The sequence below is a fragment of the Cornus florida genome, unplaced genomic scaffold (assembly GCF_030987335.1).
Source record: "Cornus florida cultivar Cherokee Brave unplaced genomic scaffold, ASM3098733v1 CherokeeBrave_3.0.0_Hap2_Chr08, whole genome shotgun sequence".
Classification (NCBI taxonomy): Eukaryota; Viridiplantae; Streptophyta; class Magnoliopsida; order Cornales; family Cornaceae; genus Cornus; species Cornus florida.
Genome location: NW_026775578.1, coordinates 78,434,581 through 78,454,332, shown reverse-complemented (window position 1 = coordinate 78,454,332; position 19,752 = coordinate 78,434,581). Strand labels below are relative to the sequence as shown.

Sequence of the window (19,752 nt, the reverse complement as noted above, 5' to 3'; positions counted from 1 at the left end):
TAAACCACCTTCCATGCACAAGTACTTTGAAACCATACAAACCATGTCTTAGGGTTCCAAGTCTAGAATGACATGATAGATGACAAGTTCCTAACATGATATTATGCACAAACCAATACCATTAATTTATCAATTTAAGCATGCCTCAACAATAAGCCATATATACTAAATGTTTGCATTTTAGCAAATAGCTTCTAAAACAACCATGATTATCAATAGTAATACACTAGAATGTAGGATTTCCATCACAATAGCATAGTAATTCAAATCATTAAGAATTCTATACAACTTCAACAATCCTACTCAAGATATATACACAACATACATGTTTGATCAATGAAATCCTAAGTCAATCATAAGGATTTCCTATAGTATGCAATACTACAATTCTAAAAGCATGTATAAAATATATATTAAACCCCAAAGGATTTCAAAACACTTAGAAAATAAACATACTACCACCCCTACCTCAATAGAGAATTGTATCTCTATAATCTAAACAACCAAGAACTAAATAAAAAACAAGCTTAGGGTTAATGAAGAGGAGAATGAGAGGAAACTTTTACTAGTTAGGGTTCTTAGTCTAAGATGAATGGAAGGGCACCAAAATTGAAGAAGAAAGCTATTAACCAAGCTTTTCTCCAATGGTGGCTAGGTTAGAACTTTGAAGAACTAAGGAAAATGAAGAGGATAAGTGAAAAATGGTGAGTGAAAGGACTAGAGATCCTCCACTCACTATGTGCTCTTACACTACCTCTCTCACACACACAATGCAAGACTAGATCATGGCCTTACACTTGTCACTAATCCAATGCCTCTTCCAAGACTTAATCCTAAGCTTACACTTGTCAACAATCGAATGCCTCTTCCAAGACTTAATCCTAAGCTTACACTTGTCAACAATCCAATGATTACATGTGCACCAATCTAAGGCCAACACATGGATGAATCTCCACCCACCAAATGTCAAAAGATCATAGTGCCAAGTCTCTTCACCTAAATGCCAACAAATGGCTCCATGAGAGTGTGACATTTGTCACACTTTCCAAAAATTGCAAAATGGTCCTTTTTCAAAATATCTTCTAAAATAAATTGCAAGAAGGTCCCTCAAACGAAAAATAATAATTTTGCATAATTACACTAAAATCCCAAAAGTCATGGATAATTACACTAAAATAAGCATTCATGCCCTTTATGAAAAAAATAAAAGCAACTAGCATGCTTTTCAACAAAAGTGAAAATACCAATGTCATGAAAATCAAGTATCATGAATGCATGAAAAACCGGAATCAAATCCGAACACCCGAAGTGAGGTTAAGTGAGGAAAAACGATAAACGAGTAAAAGACGAAAAAAAAGAAAATCACCAAAAATGAAAAAGGAGGAAAAAGTCCGGGTCATTACACTGGAAATGCATATAAACCAAAAACAAGTATCTAAACTTCGCAAGAAATGAAATTATAGATAAAAATGAGGGAGGAATAGGGTTTTGACACCTTACGAAATGTCTTGCTAGTCTTTAACGTCTCTAGTAAGACGTTGGGCTCTTTTAGCCCGGATCAAACATCTTGTAGTGCATCCCCTCCTCAATAGGGTGATAAGTGTTTGGAACTCCACCCAACAAATGGTCTTTAAGGAACTTGTTGGATCAAACTCAAAAGGCATTTTCGGTCCTTGGTCAAAACAATCTTTGGGCTTCCACGCCCTTTCGAAACAAGATTTTGAAACGACTTTCTTTGGTTTCAAGGTTGAAGATGGACTTTTTGAAACCTTAGTCTCACACAAAAACTCAATTCCTTCACTTTTAAGGTCATGACATTTCTTTACAGCATTAATCTCTTCATGTTTGTCAAATGAGTTGGGGGTTGGATTGAAAATATTTAACTTTACCTTCATATGGCCAAATGAGATCTTCATTATCCCCGTCCTACAATTGATGTTGGAATTTGCGGTTGCCAAGAAAGGATGGCCAAGGATAACGGGAATTTGGCTTTTAGGATTTGGAACCGGTTCCGTGTCAATGACAACGAAATCAACGGGAAAGAAGAATTTATTAATTTTAATCAATACGTCCTCGATGATACCCCTAGGCTTTTTGATTGATCGGTTGGCAAGTTGTAAAACTACCGACATTGGTTTTAAGTCTCCTAAGCCTAATTTGACATATACCGAGTATGGTAGAAGATTAACACTTGCTCCTAGGTCAAGAAGAGTCCGATTAATGATACAATCACCAATGATGCATGAAGTAGTTGGTGAACCAGGGTCCTTAAACTTTGGAAGAGTGTTATGCTGCAAAATTGAGCTCACTTGCTCGGTTAAGACCACTTTTCTAGGTGCTTGGCTTTTATTCTTCCTCTTTTGGGTGTACAAGTCTTTTAAGAATTTGGCATAAACTGGAATTTGCTTGATTGCATCCAAAAGTGGAAGATTGACTCTCACTTGCTTAAACACGTCCATGATTTCATTTACTTTGCCATTTTGTTTGTCATTTGAAATGGATCCTTTTAAGGCATCCAGAAATGGAGCTTTTGGCTCAAAAACCTTTTCAGAATTTTTCTTTGAGGTCTCTTTAACACAAGAAGTTTTCAAACCATTTTGCAAATCTTTCTTTTCAAAATCACTTTTCAAATCACTTTTTAACACATTCTCATTTATATGGTCATGCACATGCAATGAAGGAGGAATATGATATGAAACGGGACGGGCGTCAACTTGCTGTTGCATTGGTTCACTCTCTTCATTGGACATACCCACTTGGTTGTCCACAATCCTTCACCTCTCAAGGTAGTCACCGCATTGACATGCTCTATTGTGTGACCTTCCGATGAGGAATGAGTCTCCACAACACATTGTTGCTTTTGTAGGGCATTCAAAGGCATTTTTCCCTTCTCTCTTGCATTCAAAGTGCTAGCTATTTGCCCTACTTGGGTTTTTAGTTTTGCAATGGATTGAGAGTGAGAATGAAGTAATTGTGTGTTTGCCTCTAAAGTGCCAAAAGCGGTCAAAACTTTCTCTTCAAAAGCAGGACTTCTAATATTTCCTTGGGAATATGATTGATTGGGAAAATGAGAATTTGAAAATTGGTTTCCTTGTGATTGGTATGATGATCTAAAACCTTGTGAACCTTGGCCTTGTAATAGAAGTGGAATGTACCTTCCTTGAAAACCGCCTTGGGAAGGGTTTGAGCCCTCCATTTGGTTTTTCTAAGAGAAATTCGGGTGATTCCTCCAACTAGGATTGTAATGATTTCCATAAGGATTGTTCCCTTGATTAGTAAAAACAGCATTAGCTTGTTCATGATGCTCACTTAGCACATGTCCATGGGGACAATTGGAAGTATAATGTAAAACACTTGAATAAGTCATACATGTCTCATTAGATGCATGATGAGAATGGTTAGGGAAGGAAGATACTTGATTTGCTGAGTTTTGGTTGATCAAAAATTGATCAAACCTTTGAGCTAATGATTTCATCTCGGCAGCAATTTCATTGGAGTGGTTGACTTGATGTAAGACAACACTCTTTCTACCACTAGAATTTCTACCATTCTTTGAAGATAAAGTACGATGCAAAGAATTTTCACTTATGCTCTCACAAAGTCACCACACGTCATCCTCATGCCTATCAATGTAAAAGCCACCCATGGAAGCATCAACCATGCCCTTGTAATTGTTCGGTAAGCTCTCAAAGAAATATTGAACTAATTGCCATTTGGGCATGTCATGATGTTGACACTTCCTAAGCAATTCATTAAAGCGTTCTTATGCCTCATGAAATGTTTCTCCATCCCTATGTGAAAATTCTCAAATTGAGGTTCTCATGGCATTGGTCTTAGAAACCGGATAGTACTTCTTCAAGAACTCTTGTTGCATTTCTGCCCAAGAAGTTATTGAAAAAGGCCTAATATTGTTAAACCAATATTTTGCCTTATCTTTAAGGGTGAATAGAAAAAGTTTAAGCCTTAAGACCTCTTCCGGCATATCCGTGTATTTTACGGTGGAACATATTTCAAGAAACTCATCCAAATGCTTGTAAGGTTTTTCACTTGGAAGTTCATGATAATTAGGAAGCATTTGAATGGTTTATGGCTTAATTTCATAGTGGTGTGCTCTAAATGGTGGCAATTGAATGCATGTGGGTGTAATATATTCACTAGGCACATAGTGATCTCTTAAAGTAAGGGGAGGATTAGCAATTGGAGGTTCAACATGGGCACCTTGGTTGCCTTGAATGATGGGAGGTGGTTGAGCATAGATTGGCCTCGGCATGCCTAATGGTACTTGCATGTTATCATGATGCACATTGGTGTGGAGGATACCTTGTTGGTCTATGTGACCAAGGTCCTCCACATGGTCCTCATTGTGTCCTTCCATTGATGAAATGGATTGACTATAACTACCTCTTCTCCTAGAGTTTCGAACAATAGATTTAAGATGAAAATTTAAAGGGACAAGAGTGGGTCTCAATAATCTCCGACCATGCATGCACAATGCAACACAACAAGCAATAACAGAAACACTTCACAGGAGGAAACGTAGTTTCTTACCAATCTAGCGTTATAGGAGGTAACGTAGTTTCTTTCTTAGTGACTACCCACCTGCCACCTATACAAGTAGCTGCTACCAAGTTGCTTTTACAGTTGACTTCTTGGTCTGGTATATTTAATCAAGGTCATATCAACTTACACGGTTTTAGAGCTCGATATAACACCCTGCCAAATTTTAATATTGAGCTAACACTAAGTCCTGACATCCACGTATTATTAAAAATATACATGTATATGCTATGATGCATGTGCTTAACCCACTAGCACCATATTGCATAACAGCTTTAACTCGCCCTTTCTTCATATTGTTATGAATGTTGTTCATACCGTGTGTGGTATGTAAACCCTTTTTTTTTTTTTTTTTACAAAGCAAACGCGATCTAAGGATATGACTGCCCGAGCGCTGGTTTCGTTTGGACTCTCGAGCATCTAAACTGTTAGACTGCACCTCGATTTCATACCGCTACTCCATGCACCTCATTTCACCAATTTCATACTGCGAGTCCCAACGATTCCAAAACACCATCTCTCAGTTTCATGCAAAACCTTTGCATCGACGAATACCGTCGATTTTGTCTTAAGCCCATCGCCTTCGTCGCACTTGGTTGATCGATGACCATACTCGTCGACTTCGCCCACGCCAGTTGGATAGCTGATCACAAGGACGGGGCTGGGCGGATACAGGTTTCACCGATTGCCGTCGCTGTCAGCATACCGTCAAGGAACTCACCGTCAGCCTACTGTCGATGAGCTTATCGCTGATTGATCGCTGTCGCAACCAGTTGACCATGTCGATACCGTATCGTCAAATTCACACCTGGTTAATCAACGACCATGCTCCTCGACTTCACCCACGCCTATTAGATAACCGACCACAAGGACGGAGCTGAACGGATACAGGTTTCGCCGATCGCCTTCGCTGTCAGCATGCCGTCGAGGAACTCACCGTCAGCCTACCGTCGATGAGCTCGTCGTTCGTCGATCGTTGTCGCAACCAAATGGTATTGTGTCGATGTTTGACCCTTCGATTTTGTGGTATCAGACCTTATCGATACCATGCCGTTGAATTCATGCAAACGATAGCCCCCAGCTTACATTCAACCATTTTTGTCGACGAGGCTATCGCGGACCCGTTTGGGTTGTCGACGTCAACCGTCGATCTCCAATGACCCTTCGATTTTGGGCTACATTCACAACGCTGCCAGTCGATTTCATTTGCAGACCCAGTTCTTTCGTGCACTGCTGCTTCTGGCCTGACAGCTAGAGGACATGGTTGATCTACTTGCTAGTTGCACTCTAGCAGTAAGGGGCAAGTCTATGAATAAATAATCTAACATCCTCGACCTAACTGGCACTATCTCATGATATAGTTACATCTCACAGGTAATCTATTTACATCTCGCAACAATGTCAGCCGAATCTCCCGCGAGGGACAGAGATTTTTCGCGAGCGAGGTTTGTCGTTTCTCAGTTGGGTCACCAAGGAGAGGTCGCACCCAACGCCTTGACTCGTCTTGACCAGCTCTGAGTCTAGAGTCTGCCAAACAGCTCCTTGAGTTCCTACTTCCTTTCTCCTCGAGTTATTTATCCACATGAAATAACCCAAATTATACTTCCATACATTGATGTATGTGTGTATATATATATATATATATATATATATATATATATATATATATATATATATATATATTGTTGCCCAAGTATTTACTCTAGAGGGGGTGAATAGAGTCTATGGCAAACAATGGCCAATTTTCGGATTTGCAAATTCTACTTAAAACCTTCTAACAATTATGCAATAATCAATATATAGGCATAAGCAATTAATGGCATAAATGTAAAGGAGATAAAGGAAGAGAGATTTGCAAACATTCACACGGCAATTTTAGCGAGGTTCGGAAACTCCTACTCCTCGGCTCAAGACCCCTCTTGAGACTTCCCAATCCACTAGTGCACCTCCTTACGGGTGGAGAACAAACATTTACATGAAACAACTCCTTGCTTCACTTTGTTAAGAGACAACCTCTCTTAGTCTTCCTTTGGGTCACACCAACCCTTACGAATTTGAAGCCAACTAGCTTCTTCTTCCTTTGCTAAGAGAACACCTCCTCTTAGACTTTACAATAGATTTGAATATCAGATTTTCAGTACAAGATAATCTCTCACAGATTTGTAGTACAAAGTTTAAGCTCACTCTAGAGTATATATATGAATACAATGAAGCTCTATACTGTTCTAATAATATGGGATGTATGAATATAAGAACAAAAGCTCTTTAGACGCTAAAAGATGTTTTTATATGTTAACAATACTAAATCCCGAAGTCCCTAACTTTATTTATAGAGTTTTGATGAGCTAATTCAATAATATAGCTGTTGTGCACGCTGCCCGAGAGGACATAGCCGTTCAATTTTGAACTTGCACAGGTTCGGTAGACTGAAATAAAACACCTATGTGTTTTGGTCGTCTGAAATGGTTCAAGGTTGGCCATCATCCTTATTTCGGTAGACCGAAGAAAACTTTCATAAGTTTCGGTCGACCGAAACTCCTTCCTCATTTGTTCTAAAACATTTTGTAAGAATCAGCTCATCCGATTCATTTACCTTTTAGTTTCGGTTGCCGAAACTCCTTCCTCCTTTGTTCTAAAACATTCTGTAAGAATCGGCTCATCCGATTCATTTACCTTTTAGTTTCGGTTGTTTGAAACACCAAGTAGTGTTCTCTTTTATGCCCAGTTTAGTAGACCGAAATAAATTGGTCCTCTAAATTGGTAGACCGAAATGGAACTGCTACTTCAGAAATTGTTATAAGTTAACAGATGAGACAGTTTGTGTACAGGACGTCTGCACAGACCTTATTTCCATTTGAAAACATTTAAGTAAATGTCTCTACAGTATTTATATGTCCATTTACTTTAAGTTTACAATGTAAATAAGGAAGTACCCCCCATTTGGATTCAATAAAAAATATAAAAAATTGAAATCCAACTAAATCAAAATGTAGAAATTCAGTTTTAGTACAAATTTGGATTTCCGACAGTTTTGGTAAAAATGAATCCTCATGTAGACCAATGTAAACTTGGTCAAAATTTTTGATAAAATCAGTTTAGGCTAGTTGAAGTATAAAGAGTTATTACTGAGAAAAATTATTTTGAAATAATCGTTATTTCAAAAATCCATTTTTCACACTTAGCCAAAAACACAGTTTTTCATGACGCGCATTTTGGGGTCCTAATGTCTGTTACCAACTCACTGTAATGAAGGCTTCTCATACTTTAATTGTTAACCAATATGAATTATATGATTGATGTGCATGGTCTTAGCATTTCTAGCACAAGTGATGAGTTCTTTCAAAGCTTATGTAAGCCTGAATTAACTCACTCTTTAGCAAAGACTCCATATGTTAACTGTATATGAATGAAGTGCATAGTTTATTGCTAATGGATATAGGAGCATATGAATGATGATATGATATGCATGGTCCTATAGAGATGAGCTTCAAATGGATTCATAAATACTTTGGCATTAAATCCTAAACACTCACCATCATATCTACCCCTTTCTTCACGATTTGTCCATGATCGTGTAGGCTTTTAGGTAGACTTGCTTTCTTCCTTTCTTTTAGTTACTTTCTTACTCGTTGTAGTCCAAGCTATCTTTGGATAGACTTTACATTTGTTTCTTTGCAATTTCTTGTCTTCTTTGTATCCATTGCTTCCTTGATGTGATCTTGAATAAAGGAATACTTGGAATTGACTTTATGATTTTCATTGAGGTTATCCTTTGAATGTGAATAATTTATAACACTCAATGTAAACATTAGTCCTTAAACACCATTAATGGTTTGTTATCATCAAAACCGCTAGATTGTCCTTGGATGAAATCATTAAGGTCAACATATATATATATAGTCTTTTCATATATATATATATATATATATATATATATATATATATATATTTGTGCATATAAAGGTGCACCTATCTGACATCCTACTAATAAGTAGCACTATTCTTTATTGAAAATGCCTATAGTTGCAGCTGTCATTTCGGTGCTTACATTTTGCAAGCTTATGTCATGCATGAACATACAAATGCGGATGCATCTCATTGCTCACATTTTGCAAGTTTATGTCATGCATGAACATACATACGTGGATGCATCTCATTTGTAAAGACTTCCCTCTTCCCATATGACTGACCTGAATCCATACATAACACTTGACATTAGCTGTCAAGACAAGACACCTTTTAACTACTCAGTGTCTCGCACCCATACCTCGAGACCTTCCTCGAAGTGAAGCCTTACAACTAAATTTGTTGCCAAGCTCACTCATAGCTTCAAGAGGCCTTGCAACTCAAGATTACATCATTAAATTTTCCAACGGTAGCTTGATTTTTTACCCTTGTGATGTCCAAAGCCTGCTACTTGGCGCACACACCCAAAAAAACAAAAGGCCTTTATTTATGCATGCCTAGTCTCTACAAGGCACATTCATGCAGGGGGACTAAATATGTATATATACTTTACTTCACTCAGATCATATATCCTATTACTTTAGCATGCTTTGTACATTAAACAAAACTGCTTGATTTGTTTTCGAACAAAGCTGCTCAACCTTTTATCAGACCTTTACTGGGTATTTCTCTTTTCCCACTCGAGACCCACCTCTCAAAACGCCTCACCTGCAAAGGTCTCATTTCGATAAACTTCACTTAGCAAATTGCATATAAAGGCAGTACTATTTGATTAAAAAAAAAAACTTATATGCATACAAAAGCTTACACGAGCACGTGACCATAAGTCCTGGTTCACTTCATTAATTGGATGTGACTTAGTTGCACAACTTTCAAAGCTCTTATACTCAAAATTTACTATTTGATGTATTCTTATGTGCATATAAAGATATGCCTATCTGTTATCCTAGCTCTTCCACTTTCATCAATGCTACATACTTACAATGACCACCTCTTGATACATACACTCACCGCAACATTTGAATGCACCAACACTCTCGAAACATCTTCAGACCCCGTGACGGACTTGTGATTGTTTCGAGGCATTACTGGTAAGAGTCAATAAACTTTGCCTCTTGAATTTGCAAGTATTATCCACCTAGGTTCTTGCCCATAAAATAAAATGTATATATATATATATACACATATGTATATATATATGTACGTATGTATTGTTTACTTAACCGTGAGTGCACATCTACCATTCATATTTATATATTACTGGTACTCTTCCACTTTCTGTATTTTTCGTTTTTTGCCACTAATCACTTTTCATCCTTTTTCCTATTTTGTCTTTTTCCCGTTCGTCACTTTTTGGCAAAACCTCACTTCTTGTGTTCAGAGTTGGTTTCTGACTTCATGTATCTTCATTCTAAGTGGTTTCCACGAAATACGTATCTTTATTTTTGCAGTAAAGTACTATAGTTGCTCCTGGTGTCTATAGGGGCATGAATGCACAGTTTTTCAGAATCTTTTTCTTTTCTTGGGGTGTTTTTTATAAATATCTTTTGAAGATATTTTATTTCAGGGGTTTCTAAGAAAATATTTTTCGAAGATATTTTCATTCTGGGCCAGTTGTGCAGTTTTGACTTTTTGGAGGGGCCATTGTGCAATTAATGAAAGTTATTTGCTAAATGTCTTGTTTTGAGTCTGGATCCTCGCATGGGATTTATTTTCACTTTTCATCGAATCATGTACTCTTAGAATTACGTTTTGGTTTTTTTTTCTCCAGTTTCAGAGTTTCAGACCCCGATTGCCGCCGAACTTGCTCAGGGCATATCTCTCTGCTCGAGACTCAGTTTTCGACGCCGTTTTTTCCGTTGTTCATATTTTCTCATTTTGAATCTTTTTTATTCATGGAGTTTTGCTGTTTGAGCGTGTTTGCTCAAATTCCACTTTTCCGGACCTAGCGAGGCCCGTTCAGGGCACTTTTAGGGTTTTTCTATAAATAGAGTGACTTAAGAGAAAATATCAGATTTTTTTTTCTCTCTCTCCCCTCTTTTGGCGGGCCATCCATGGCAGCCATGGCTGCTGGTTTTCCTTCTTCTTTTCCGGCCACTTTGTAAAAAGGTATAGTGCCTTAGCGTTTTATGTTCACCTTGTCGTGCTTTATATTTCCCCCTTATTAGAATTCATTTTTGGCCATTTCTTGAGTTCGAGTTTGAAGTCAAGTTGTAATTTTGATGGGGCTTCCTTGGGATTCTTGTTCACCGTGTTGTCCCCGACAAAACCTAGAAGTTTCGTCAGATTCGGAGCGATTTCATTTCGGTGGGGATTTGAGATTTCATCTCAAATGGAGGTAGGGGATGTTTTAGGATTTTGTATGTATTGTATTAAGTGTTTTCCATAATTATACAACTTATATGTATGCCTTGCATCAAATCCAGAATATTAATAATATTTATTTCTTTGTATAAGATTTAATCTACAAGGATGTATATAGCCTAAAATTGAATTGTGGCATGATGATAAATTATGTTTTGATATGCTTGTTAACATATATTAAATTGAAATTATTTGAATAAGAATTACACTTTTTATTTAATAATTATCTTTTGTAAAAGTTTAATTCTCATGGACGTACCTTGCATGAAATTAATTTGTAACATGCTTTTAAATTAAGTCTCGGCATGTTCTTTAACATACTTTAATTTGAGAGCATTTGGATGAGTATGAAAATCTAGAGATTTTAATTAGAATGATTAATTAAAATCTATTTTAAAGGTTCTAGTGGCCTAGTTAAGTTTTGACTTGATATTTGAGATGACTAGGACTTGTATACTAGTATATATTAATTTGGGACTATTTTATGTTGTTTTAGAATTTAGGGATTTGATTATTATGATTTGATTAAATTCCATTTTATTGTTCAAATGGCCTAATTAAGCTTTTGAATTGATTTATACAAAGACCATGCTATGTTGTCTAACATGTGTTAATAAGGGATCATTTGATTGAGATTTGAAACCTAGAGAAATTAATTAAGTTATGTAATTAATTTCGTTTCTATTGCGTTAATGATTTAATCATGTGTTGACATTGATAGTATGTTTAAAGCATGATTTTTGACTTGTAAGGTATTTATGAGTTCATGTTTTCAATATTGGATTATAGTGTTATAGCGTGTAACAAATCGCACACTGAAGATTCGACATGTGATGTTATTATAGTGCGTAACAAATCGCGCTCTGAAGATTCGACATTGTCATCCTATAGTAGTTGTGGATTTAGAGCATGTATTGTGTGGTTTCAACCTACTTGTGCATGAAGGTAGTTTCGTGTACTATTTTAGACGTATATAAGTTGTTAACTTATTTATTTTGGAGTCACTTGGGACATTGTTACTGTGATATGGCAAGATTTTGGCTCTAGTGCGGGAGGTATGGGTTCTCCCCATTTAAGATAGTACGCACTAGGGTGGTCTTCCCAGCGGGTTAATGCTCGGAACAACCGTTGAGGTCTTGGCAGAATTCCGAGCGTGATGTCCAAGTCTTCCACTATTTGATTTCGCACTTTTAGATTTCTAGTTAATAATCTAGAGAATCTATGTCTTGATGTGTGGTATTAGATATTTTAATTATACTAAATTGTTATATTTAGTTGATTTCGCACTTTTAGATTTCAAGTTGATAATTTTGAGAATCTATATCTTATTGCTTGGTATACCATGCTTAAATATTGGTTAAATTGCATAGATATTGTGATTTGCGTTTTGCTGTTCAAATGTAGTTTAGGAATGATCCTATAGATTTATTTGGAACATAGACGTTAGGTGGCATGACCCACTTTGGTTGTTTTCGCATTTTAGATTTTAAGTTTATAACCTTGAGAATCTATATCTTGATGCCTTGTATAACATGTTCTTATGTTATTGAAATTGCATGAGTAATGTGATTTATGCTAGCAATGATCTAGGGTAGCTTAGGATGCACCCCGAGTCTCATCTTGATATAGACGTTAGGTGGCATGAGCCCCTTTAACATGTTTCACCTTAAGGTGATAAAATTGTAAAATGCTAGGTTGATGCATGCTCATTTCCTACGAGTAGCTTTATGTTACTCACCCACGTGGTGGGGACATTTTTCATTTACAGGAATTAAAGTTAAGACTCTCATTATGTTTGGATGGTTTGTGGACTTGAAGGTTTCCATTCGTGTGAAGGTTGGCTTGAAATGCCACTTGTAGCTTTATATGTCAAAATGTGTATATTTGATTATAATCATGTAAAGTGTACATAATTACGCTCTTTCCAATGTATTTGATTTGTATGACAAGAGGCCAAGGGTCAAGCATGTTTAAATTTAGTACTTGTACTCATTTGGCACCACATTCTAATTGAAGATGTATTTTTATCAACTTTGGAGATTTGACATGTTAAATTTTGTAAATGTTGTGTAATAAGGCCATGGGCCATTGTAACATGTTTCTTCATATAAAGTACACTTGCGAGCATGCTTATATAGCTTAAAATCATCTTTTTTGTCCACATTCATGTTGGGTTTTGGGGCTTGGGTAAAGCTTCAACAATTCATGTGTTTAATAGGTCATTCGGCAGCCGTTCGATGAGTTTTGGTCGACCGAAACTCCAGTTCGGTCGACCGATGGCTTAATTTGTCCTACCGAACCTTCCTCTCATCAAAATGTAGTTTTTAGAAATGTTACTGTGAGTTTCAGTCGACTAAAACTCACCCTACTTCAATTTCGGTCGACCAAAATAGCCCTCATTTGCGCAACTCTTCAGTTTAGTTCCAATATTGTTGTTCCGACTTCAAATGGCCATATCTCCTTCTTCTCTAATCCAAATGGGGTGATTCTTGAGCCTAAATTCATGTAATTTGAGTAAAATTTCCAATGGTATCAATTCCATTTTTAGATTAAAATCATAGTGAGAGTTATTCATGTTTTAGTGAGAGGGTGTCAGTTTTTGCTTAAACCGGGAAGGGGCATTTTTGTGGGATTCTTGTCCAATGTTCTTAGAACCTCTTGGAATGTTGTGAAATGATTAAATTAGATTTTATTCACCTTGTTTGACTTATTTAGAGTCAAGTTCCTCATTTTAATTGTGAATTGACCATTTTACCCCTTGGTTCACGGATTTGCCCGTTTTGACCCTTGTTTCCGCTTTCGTTCTCTGTGAGTTCCGTGACTTCATGAAAGGTTACATTGGTGTCTTAGAGATGGTTTATATCTCTAAATACTTTGGTTTATCTTTTGCTTCTGCATTTCGGATACGTTATCGGATCAACTTTCAGTTCATCACTGACGCACCGGGTTGAAAAACTTGGGCCGTCACAAAGACTTTGCAAAACATATTGCCTTTTTGACAATAATTATTAAGAAGCGATACAGCTTCCTCAACTACTGTTCAACGTACCCTCGCACTCGTCATCATTTATAGAGCAATTTCTCACACTATTCATTTACTTGCATCCTCATTAGCACTTGCTCGTGCTTATCACTTATGATGAAGTGTCTCTCGCTATCCGCCTGGCTCGAACACTCACTCGCTCTCAAACTCTTGCACTCACTCCTACTAACACTCAATAGCACTTGCTCGTGCTTGTCACTTACATTGTAGTGTCTCTCGCTATACGCCTGGCTCGAGCACTCACTTGCTCTCAAACTCTCACACTCGCTCGTGCTAACACTCAAAAGTACTCGCACTCGCTCGTGCTAACACTCAATAGCACTCGCACGTGCTTATCACTCACATTGTAGTGTCTTTCGCCATCTGTTTGGCTCGAACACTCATTCGCTCTCAAACTCTCACACTCGCTCATGCTTATCACTCACATTGAAGTGTCTCTTGCCATCCGTTTGGCTCGAACAGTCACTCGCTCTCATACTCTCACACTCGCTCGTGCTAACACTTAATAGCACTTGCACTCGCTCGTGCTAACACTCAATAGCACTCGCTCATGCTTATCACTCACATTGCAGTGTCTCTCGCCATCCGTTTGGCTCGAACACTCACTCGCTCTCAAACTCTCGCACTCGCTCATGCTAACACTCAACAATGCTCGCTTATCACTTATATCATAGTGTCTCTCGCCATCCTCCTGGCTCGAGCACTCACTCGCTCTCAAACTCTCACACTCGCTCTTGCTAACACTCAATAGCATTCGCACTCGCTTGTGCTAACACTCAATAACACTCATTCGTGCTTATTACTCACATTGTAGTGTCTCTCGCCATCCGCCTGGCTCGAACACTCACTCGCTCTCAAACTCTCGCACTCGCTCGTGCTAACACTCAACAGCGCTCGTGCTTATCACTCACATTGTAGTGTCTCTCGCTATCCATTTGGCTCGAACACTCACTCACTTTCAAACTCTCGTACTCGCTCGTGCTAACACTCAACAGCACTCGCTTATCACTTACATCGTACTATCTCTCGCCACCCGCCTAGCTTGAACACTCACTCGCTCTCAAACTCTCGCACTCACTCGTATTAACACTCAATAACACTTGCTCGTGATTATCACTTACATTGTAGTGTCTCTTGCCATCCGCCTGGCTCGAACACTGACTCGCTCTCAAACTCTCGCACTCGCTCGTGCTAACCCTTAATAGCACTTGCACTCGCTTATGCTAACCCTTAATAGCACTCGCTCGTGCTTATTACTCACATTGTAGTGTCTCTCGCCATCCCCCTAGCTCAAACATTCACTCGCTCCCAAACCCTGGCATCACGCCAAGGTATGCAAACCCTGGCATGACGCCCAGGTACCTAAACCCTGGCATCGCGCCTAGGTACTCAAAACCCTGGCATCGCGCCTAGGTACCCAAAACCCTGGCATCGCGCCCAAGTACTCAAAACCCTGGCATCGCACTCAAGTACCCAAACCCTAGCATCGCGCCCAGGTACCCAAACCCTAGCATCGCGCCCAGGTTCCTAAACCCTGGCATCGTGCCTAGGTACTTAAAACCCTGCCATCACGCCCAGGTACCCAAACCCTGGCATTGCGCCCAAGTACCCAAACCCTGGCATCGCGTCCAGGTACCTAAACCTTGGCATCGCGCCCACGTATTCAAAACCCTGGCATCGCGCCCAGGTACCCAAAACCTTGACATCGCGCCTAGGTACCCAAACCCTGGCATCTCGTTCAGGTACCCAAACCCTGGCATCACGCCCAGGTACCCAAAACCCTGGCACCGTGCCCAAGTACTCAAACCCTGGCACCGTGCCCAGGTACTCAAACCCTGGCACCGTGCCCAGGTATCACGCCTAGGGCATCAAAGTCGAAGGCATTGCCCTTAAGACACCAAGCCCTAGTGTCTCACTAGGTCGCCAAGCCTCGCATATAACACCACTATTGAGTCATTTATGCACGGCTACTTTTTTATGAATTCTACAAAGAGCACCCGCGCAGGGGGATAAAATGTTGGTGTCCAAAATGTGTTAGCCTACGCGGCCCACATAGCTTGGTCAAACAGTGAAAGAACTATGCCACATCATCAACAATGACCACATAGCTTGGTCAAATAGTCAATAGACTACGCCACATCAGCAACGATGGCCCACAAATTAAACGGTCAACGATCAAAGATACGTGTCATTTACCACGAACATAAGAGCGAAGACTTAAAGACCTGAGTTGGGGGTAGGACTCAGGATTACCTGGGATCCGAGAGGTACTTGGTTTGGTGGCTGAAGTCCAAGGCTCGTCGAGTTGACCCCTGACCTGACTTGCAGAGAGAGAAATACCATTTTGACTCCTGAAATTATCTACCTCATTTTAATATAGCTTTATAATATTAATTAATTCATATGTAATGTCATCCAATGACATCATCTAACCTCTCACCTGGCCTATATAAGGAAATGTTCTAAGGCCAAGAGAGGTAGAGCAAACAAGGGAGGAAAACACCTCCTAGACATTGAGAGCTCTAAGCCTCTCTCTTATGGGTTGTCTTCACAACCCTTAAACATTTACCAAAAGGGAGTCAATGGTGTTTAGTACACTACCATCCTCTTTCTCTCTCTGTCTCTCAAGTTTGCTTGGGCTTCCACCTATCTCAGTCCACCTCGGATTCTATTATGTTGTCTGGATCACTCAGATTTGTGTATGATATCACCATTTATATGTATTTTTTATTGTGTTACGAAAACGAACCCGCACAACTTTTTACTGGATTGGGATCAATAAAACCGGCTGCAACTGCATGGATTATTGTGGCTTATATGCTTACGATTTGGATCTCCAAATGCTGGTTTGCGGAACCATCCACGGCATACATCCTTTATTTTGGGAATGCTCCGGTGGTGAAATGGAAATTCATCATCTCTGTGATCACGATTTCTACTTGATTTGGGTTGACGACTATGGGGTCATCAGATGCGAGACGATGCGGGTTTTCAAGCAAGAACATAGTCTCACAGCTTGTGTCCTTTCCACCCAAGCCCATAAAACTGTTAGACACAGGAACAATTTGTGAATTCAGTGCTGTGCTGCTGTAAGTAAAGCACGTATATATATTTGTATTTTGTATTGTATGACCTTTGATTTTTATATTGAATTATGAAATCTTGAAATTAAGAAGAGCAAATATGGAAGTTCTCACTGTAAATGGACTTAAATGTTTAAGAGATCATGTCGTACAAGTGATATTAGAATGTAATTTTCATTCAACTTGCACTTAGAAAGTAAGATCGGGATTAGTATAATATAATTCAAGTGGTTCAATTGTCAATGAAACTAAAGGAAGCTTAATTAAGTGCTGGAATTCAGAGTTTTGACAATATAATCAAAAGGTGACTTTATGAAAAACAAACGGCGGCGTCTAGGTGTGGTGTCTAGGTGCATGTTTCATTATTTTATTCCTTGCAGAAAAAGCTGGGCTTTCTTGTAAAAGGATTTCAGCTGATTGCGTATCAGTCAATTGACTGTTACATTAGGGAAACAAAATTGTGCATTTGGGTTCTTTCTTGTTCAACCTACTGGTGCAAAAGCATCAGATCGAACTTTGTTGAGTCAAAAGAACACACAGTATTCAAACAAGAGCTCTAGTATTTCCATCCATGTGAAACTAAAGCAAAGTTCTGCCAACATTAAAACTAGAGTCTCTTACAGACCTGTCGTAAATATACCCTTCTCTTTCTCATGAGAAGATCCTTTTAAAAAAAAAATTAAACCCATGACTCCCTTTCTGATAAAATTTGTAGGTATATTAACTATTTGGAAAAAGATAAAGCTGATTCGTTGTAATAGTCATACCATTCGTGTTTTTTCATTGAAACCCACTTCGTGAGTGTTTATGATTGATGAACATTTTTGCCATATAGCATCCCCATTTATGCATCCAGAATGAGGCAATGCTTATGAACAAAATAAGGAGAAAACAATATAGGGTTCTCTTCAGTCTCCAATCCTTCTAGATTTTATTTTATTTTATTTATTTATTTTTTCACTAGTTTCATTCCCTAACAAAGATGGTCTGGCTATAAATGAAGTCATTTAATCATATGATTCTGTCAACAGATTATTTCCATCTACAAACCACATGAGCATGTTTTAAATGTAGTCCATTCTTATCTTCAAAATCTTTTACAAACTTGTAAAACTTCCCTTTCTGTGTAGCTTGTTTCACTGGGATCCTCACCAAACTCCGCAAATAGTTCCCATCGGATCCTACAACTATGACTAGATTCTCCACATCAAATGCCTCAAGCAAATTCTCTGCCAGGAAAATCACACCCTCTCCATCTATTAAATTTTCAAAATTAACCAGTTCTAGATTTTTGGGCAAATAAAAGTTGGGATGGTAATAGAATTATTAAGACTTGGACTTGTGGGTTTGTTCGGAACTTGGATTCTTGTAGTTTTGCAAGTGTTTGATGTGTACTTAATTTTTTTTTTTTTTGCTAAGAATGGGGGAAAGTTTTTTTTGGCCATATGTCTTGTTTTATGTACTCCAGTAACTCCACATCTTAGAATGTGAAACAAAAATTGACAATTTGTCATATAACATTCTACATGATTCGATACAAAAAGATGCTCGAACTTTGTCAAGACTTCTGAGTTTCAAGGGGGATTTTATTGTTTAATTGAATTATTCAATGTATATCTTTCTTGGATGTTAAGAATTATGTCTCAAATTCCCATTATTATTAGTTTCTATTTTAGAGTGTATTTTTATGTTAATTTCTTGTAGAGACTGTATTGGGCTCTAATAAATTATAATCCTTGTCCACCAAGGAATTGGGTATGTGACTCTATAAATAGACACTTAGGCTATTGTTGAGAGTTATGAGTTGAGAGAGATGTAGCCTCATGAGGGAGTACGTTGATGGTAGGGGTGAGTTATGGGTTTGGTAGAGTGAACACTGATGGCGAGAGGGAGTCTCGTGGAGTACATGGAGAACTTGGTCAAGAGTTTGTGTGCATGGTCTGGTGTTGAAATTCTCTACTATTGTAATATCTCTATATATATAGTGAATCTCTTCTCATTCGTGAATGTAACCTTGATTTTGGGTGAACCACGTATATATCTTGTGTTGTGGTTTGAATTGTTATTTTCTTTCTTTCTTTTGCTTCCGCTGTGCCCCAACAATTGGTATCAGAGCCATTAGGTTCGAGTAAGAGCGATGGGTACAGAAGAAGGAAAGATCAAGATCGACAAGTTCAATGGTGCAGATTTTGGGTTCTGGAAGATGCAGATTGAGGATTATCTGTATTAGAAGAAGTTGTATCAACCTCTTTTTGGAGAGAAACCAGAAGAGATGAAGGATGTTAATTGGGCTCTTCTTGATTGGCAGGCACTAGGGGTCATTCGATTGACACTGTCGCGCAACGTTGCCTTCAACATAGCAAATGAGACGACAATAGCAAGTTTGATGACTGCCCTATCAAATATGTATGAGAAACCCACTGCGTCTAACAAAGTATATTTGATACGGCGATTATTCAACCTAAGAATGTCAGAAGGCGCTTTAGTGACTGATCATCTGAATGAGTTTAACATTGTTACGGCTCAGTTAAGCTCTGTAAAGATTGAGTTTGATGATGAGATTAAGGCGCTGCTTCTCTTATCGTCTTTACCAGAAAGCTGGAACTGTACTGTTACAACAGTGAGTAGTTCTTCAGGAAAAAGAAAATTGAAGTTTGATGATGTTTGGGACTTGATCCTCAGTGAAGATATTCGCAGAAGGGAAATAAAGGAATCATCTAGATCTATTTTCAATACCGA

The 19,752-nt window shown here is 38.4% G+C and overlaps 1 pseudogene; it reads left to right on the top strand.

The window, feature by feature from the left end:
• The first annotated feature begins 3,719 nt into the window (after positions 1 to 3,719).
• On the top strand, positions 3,720 to 3,818 carry LOC132272235 (small nucleolar RNA R71; annotated as a pseudogene).
• Positions 3,819 to 19,752: the final 15,934 nt, after the last annotated feature.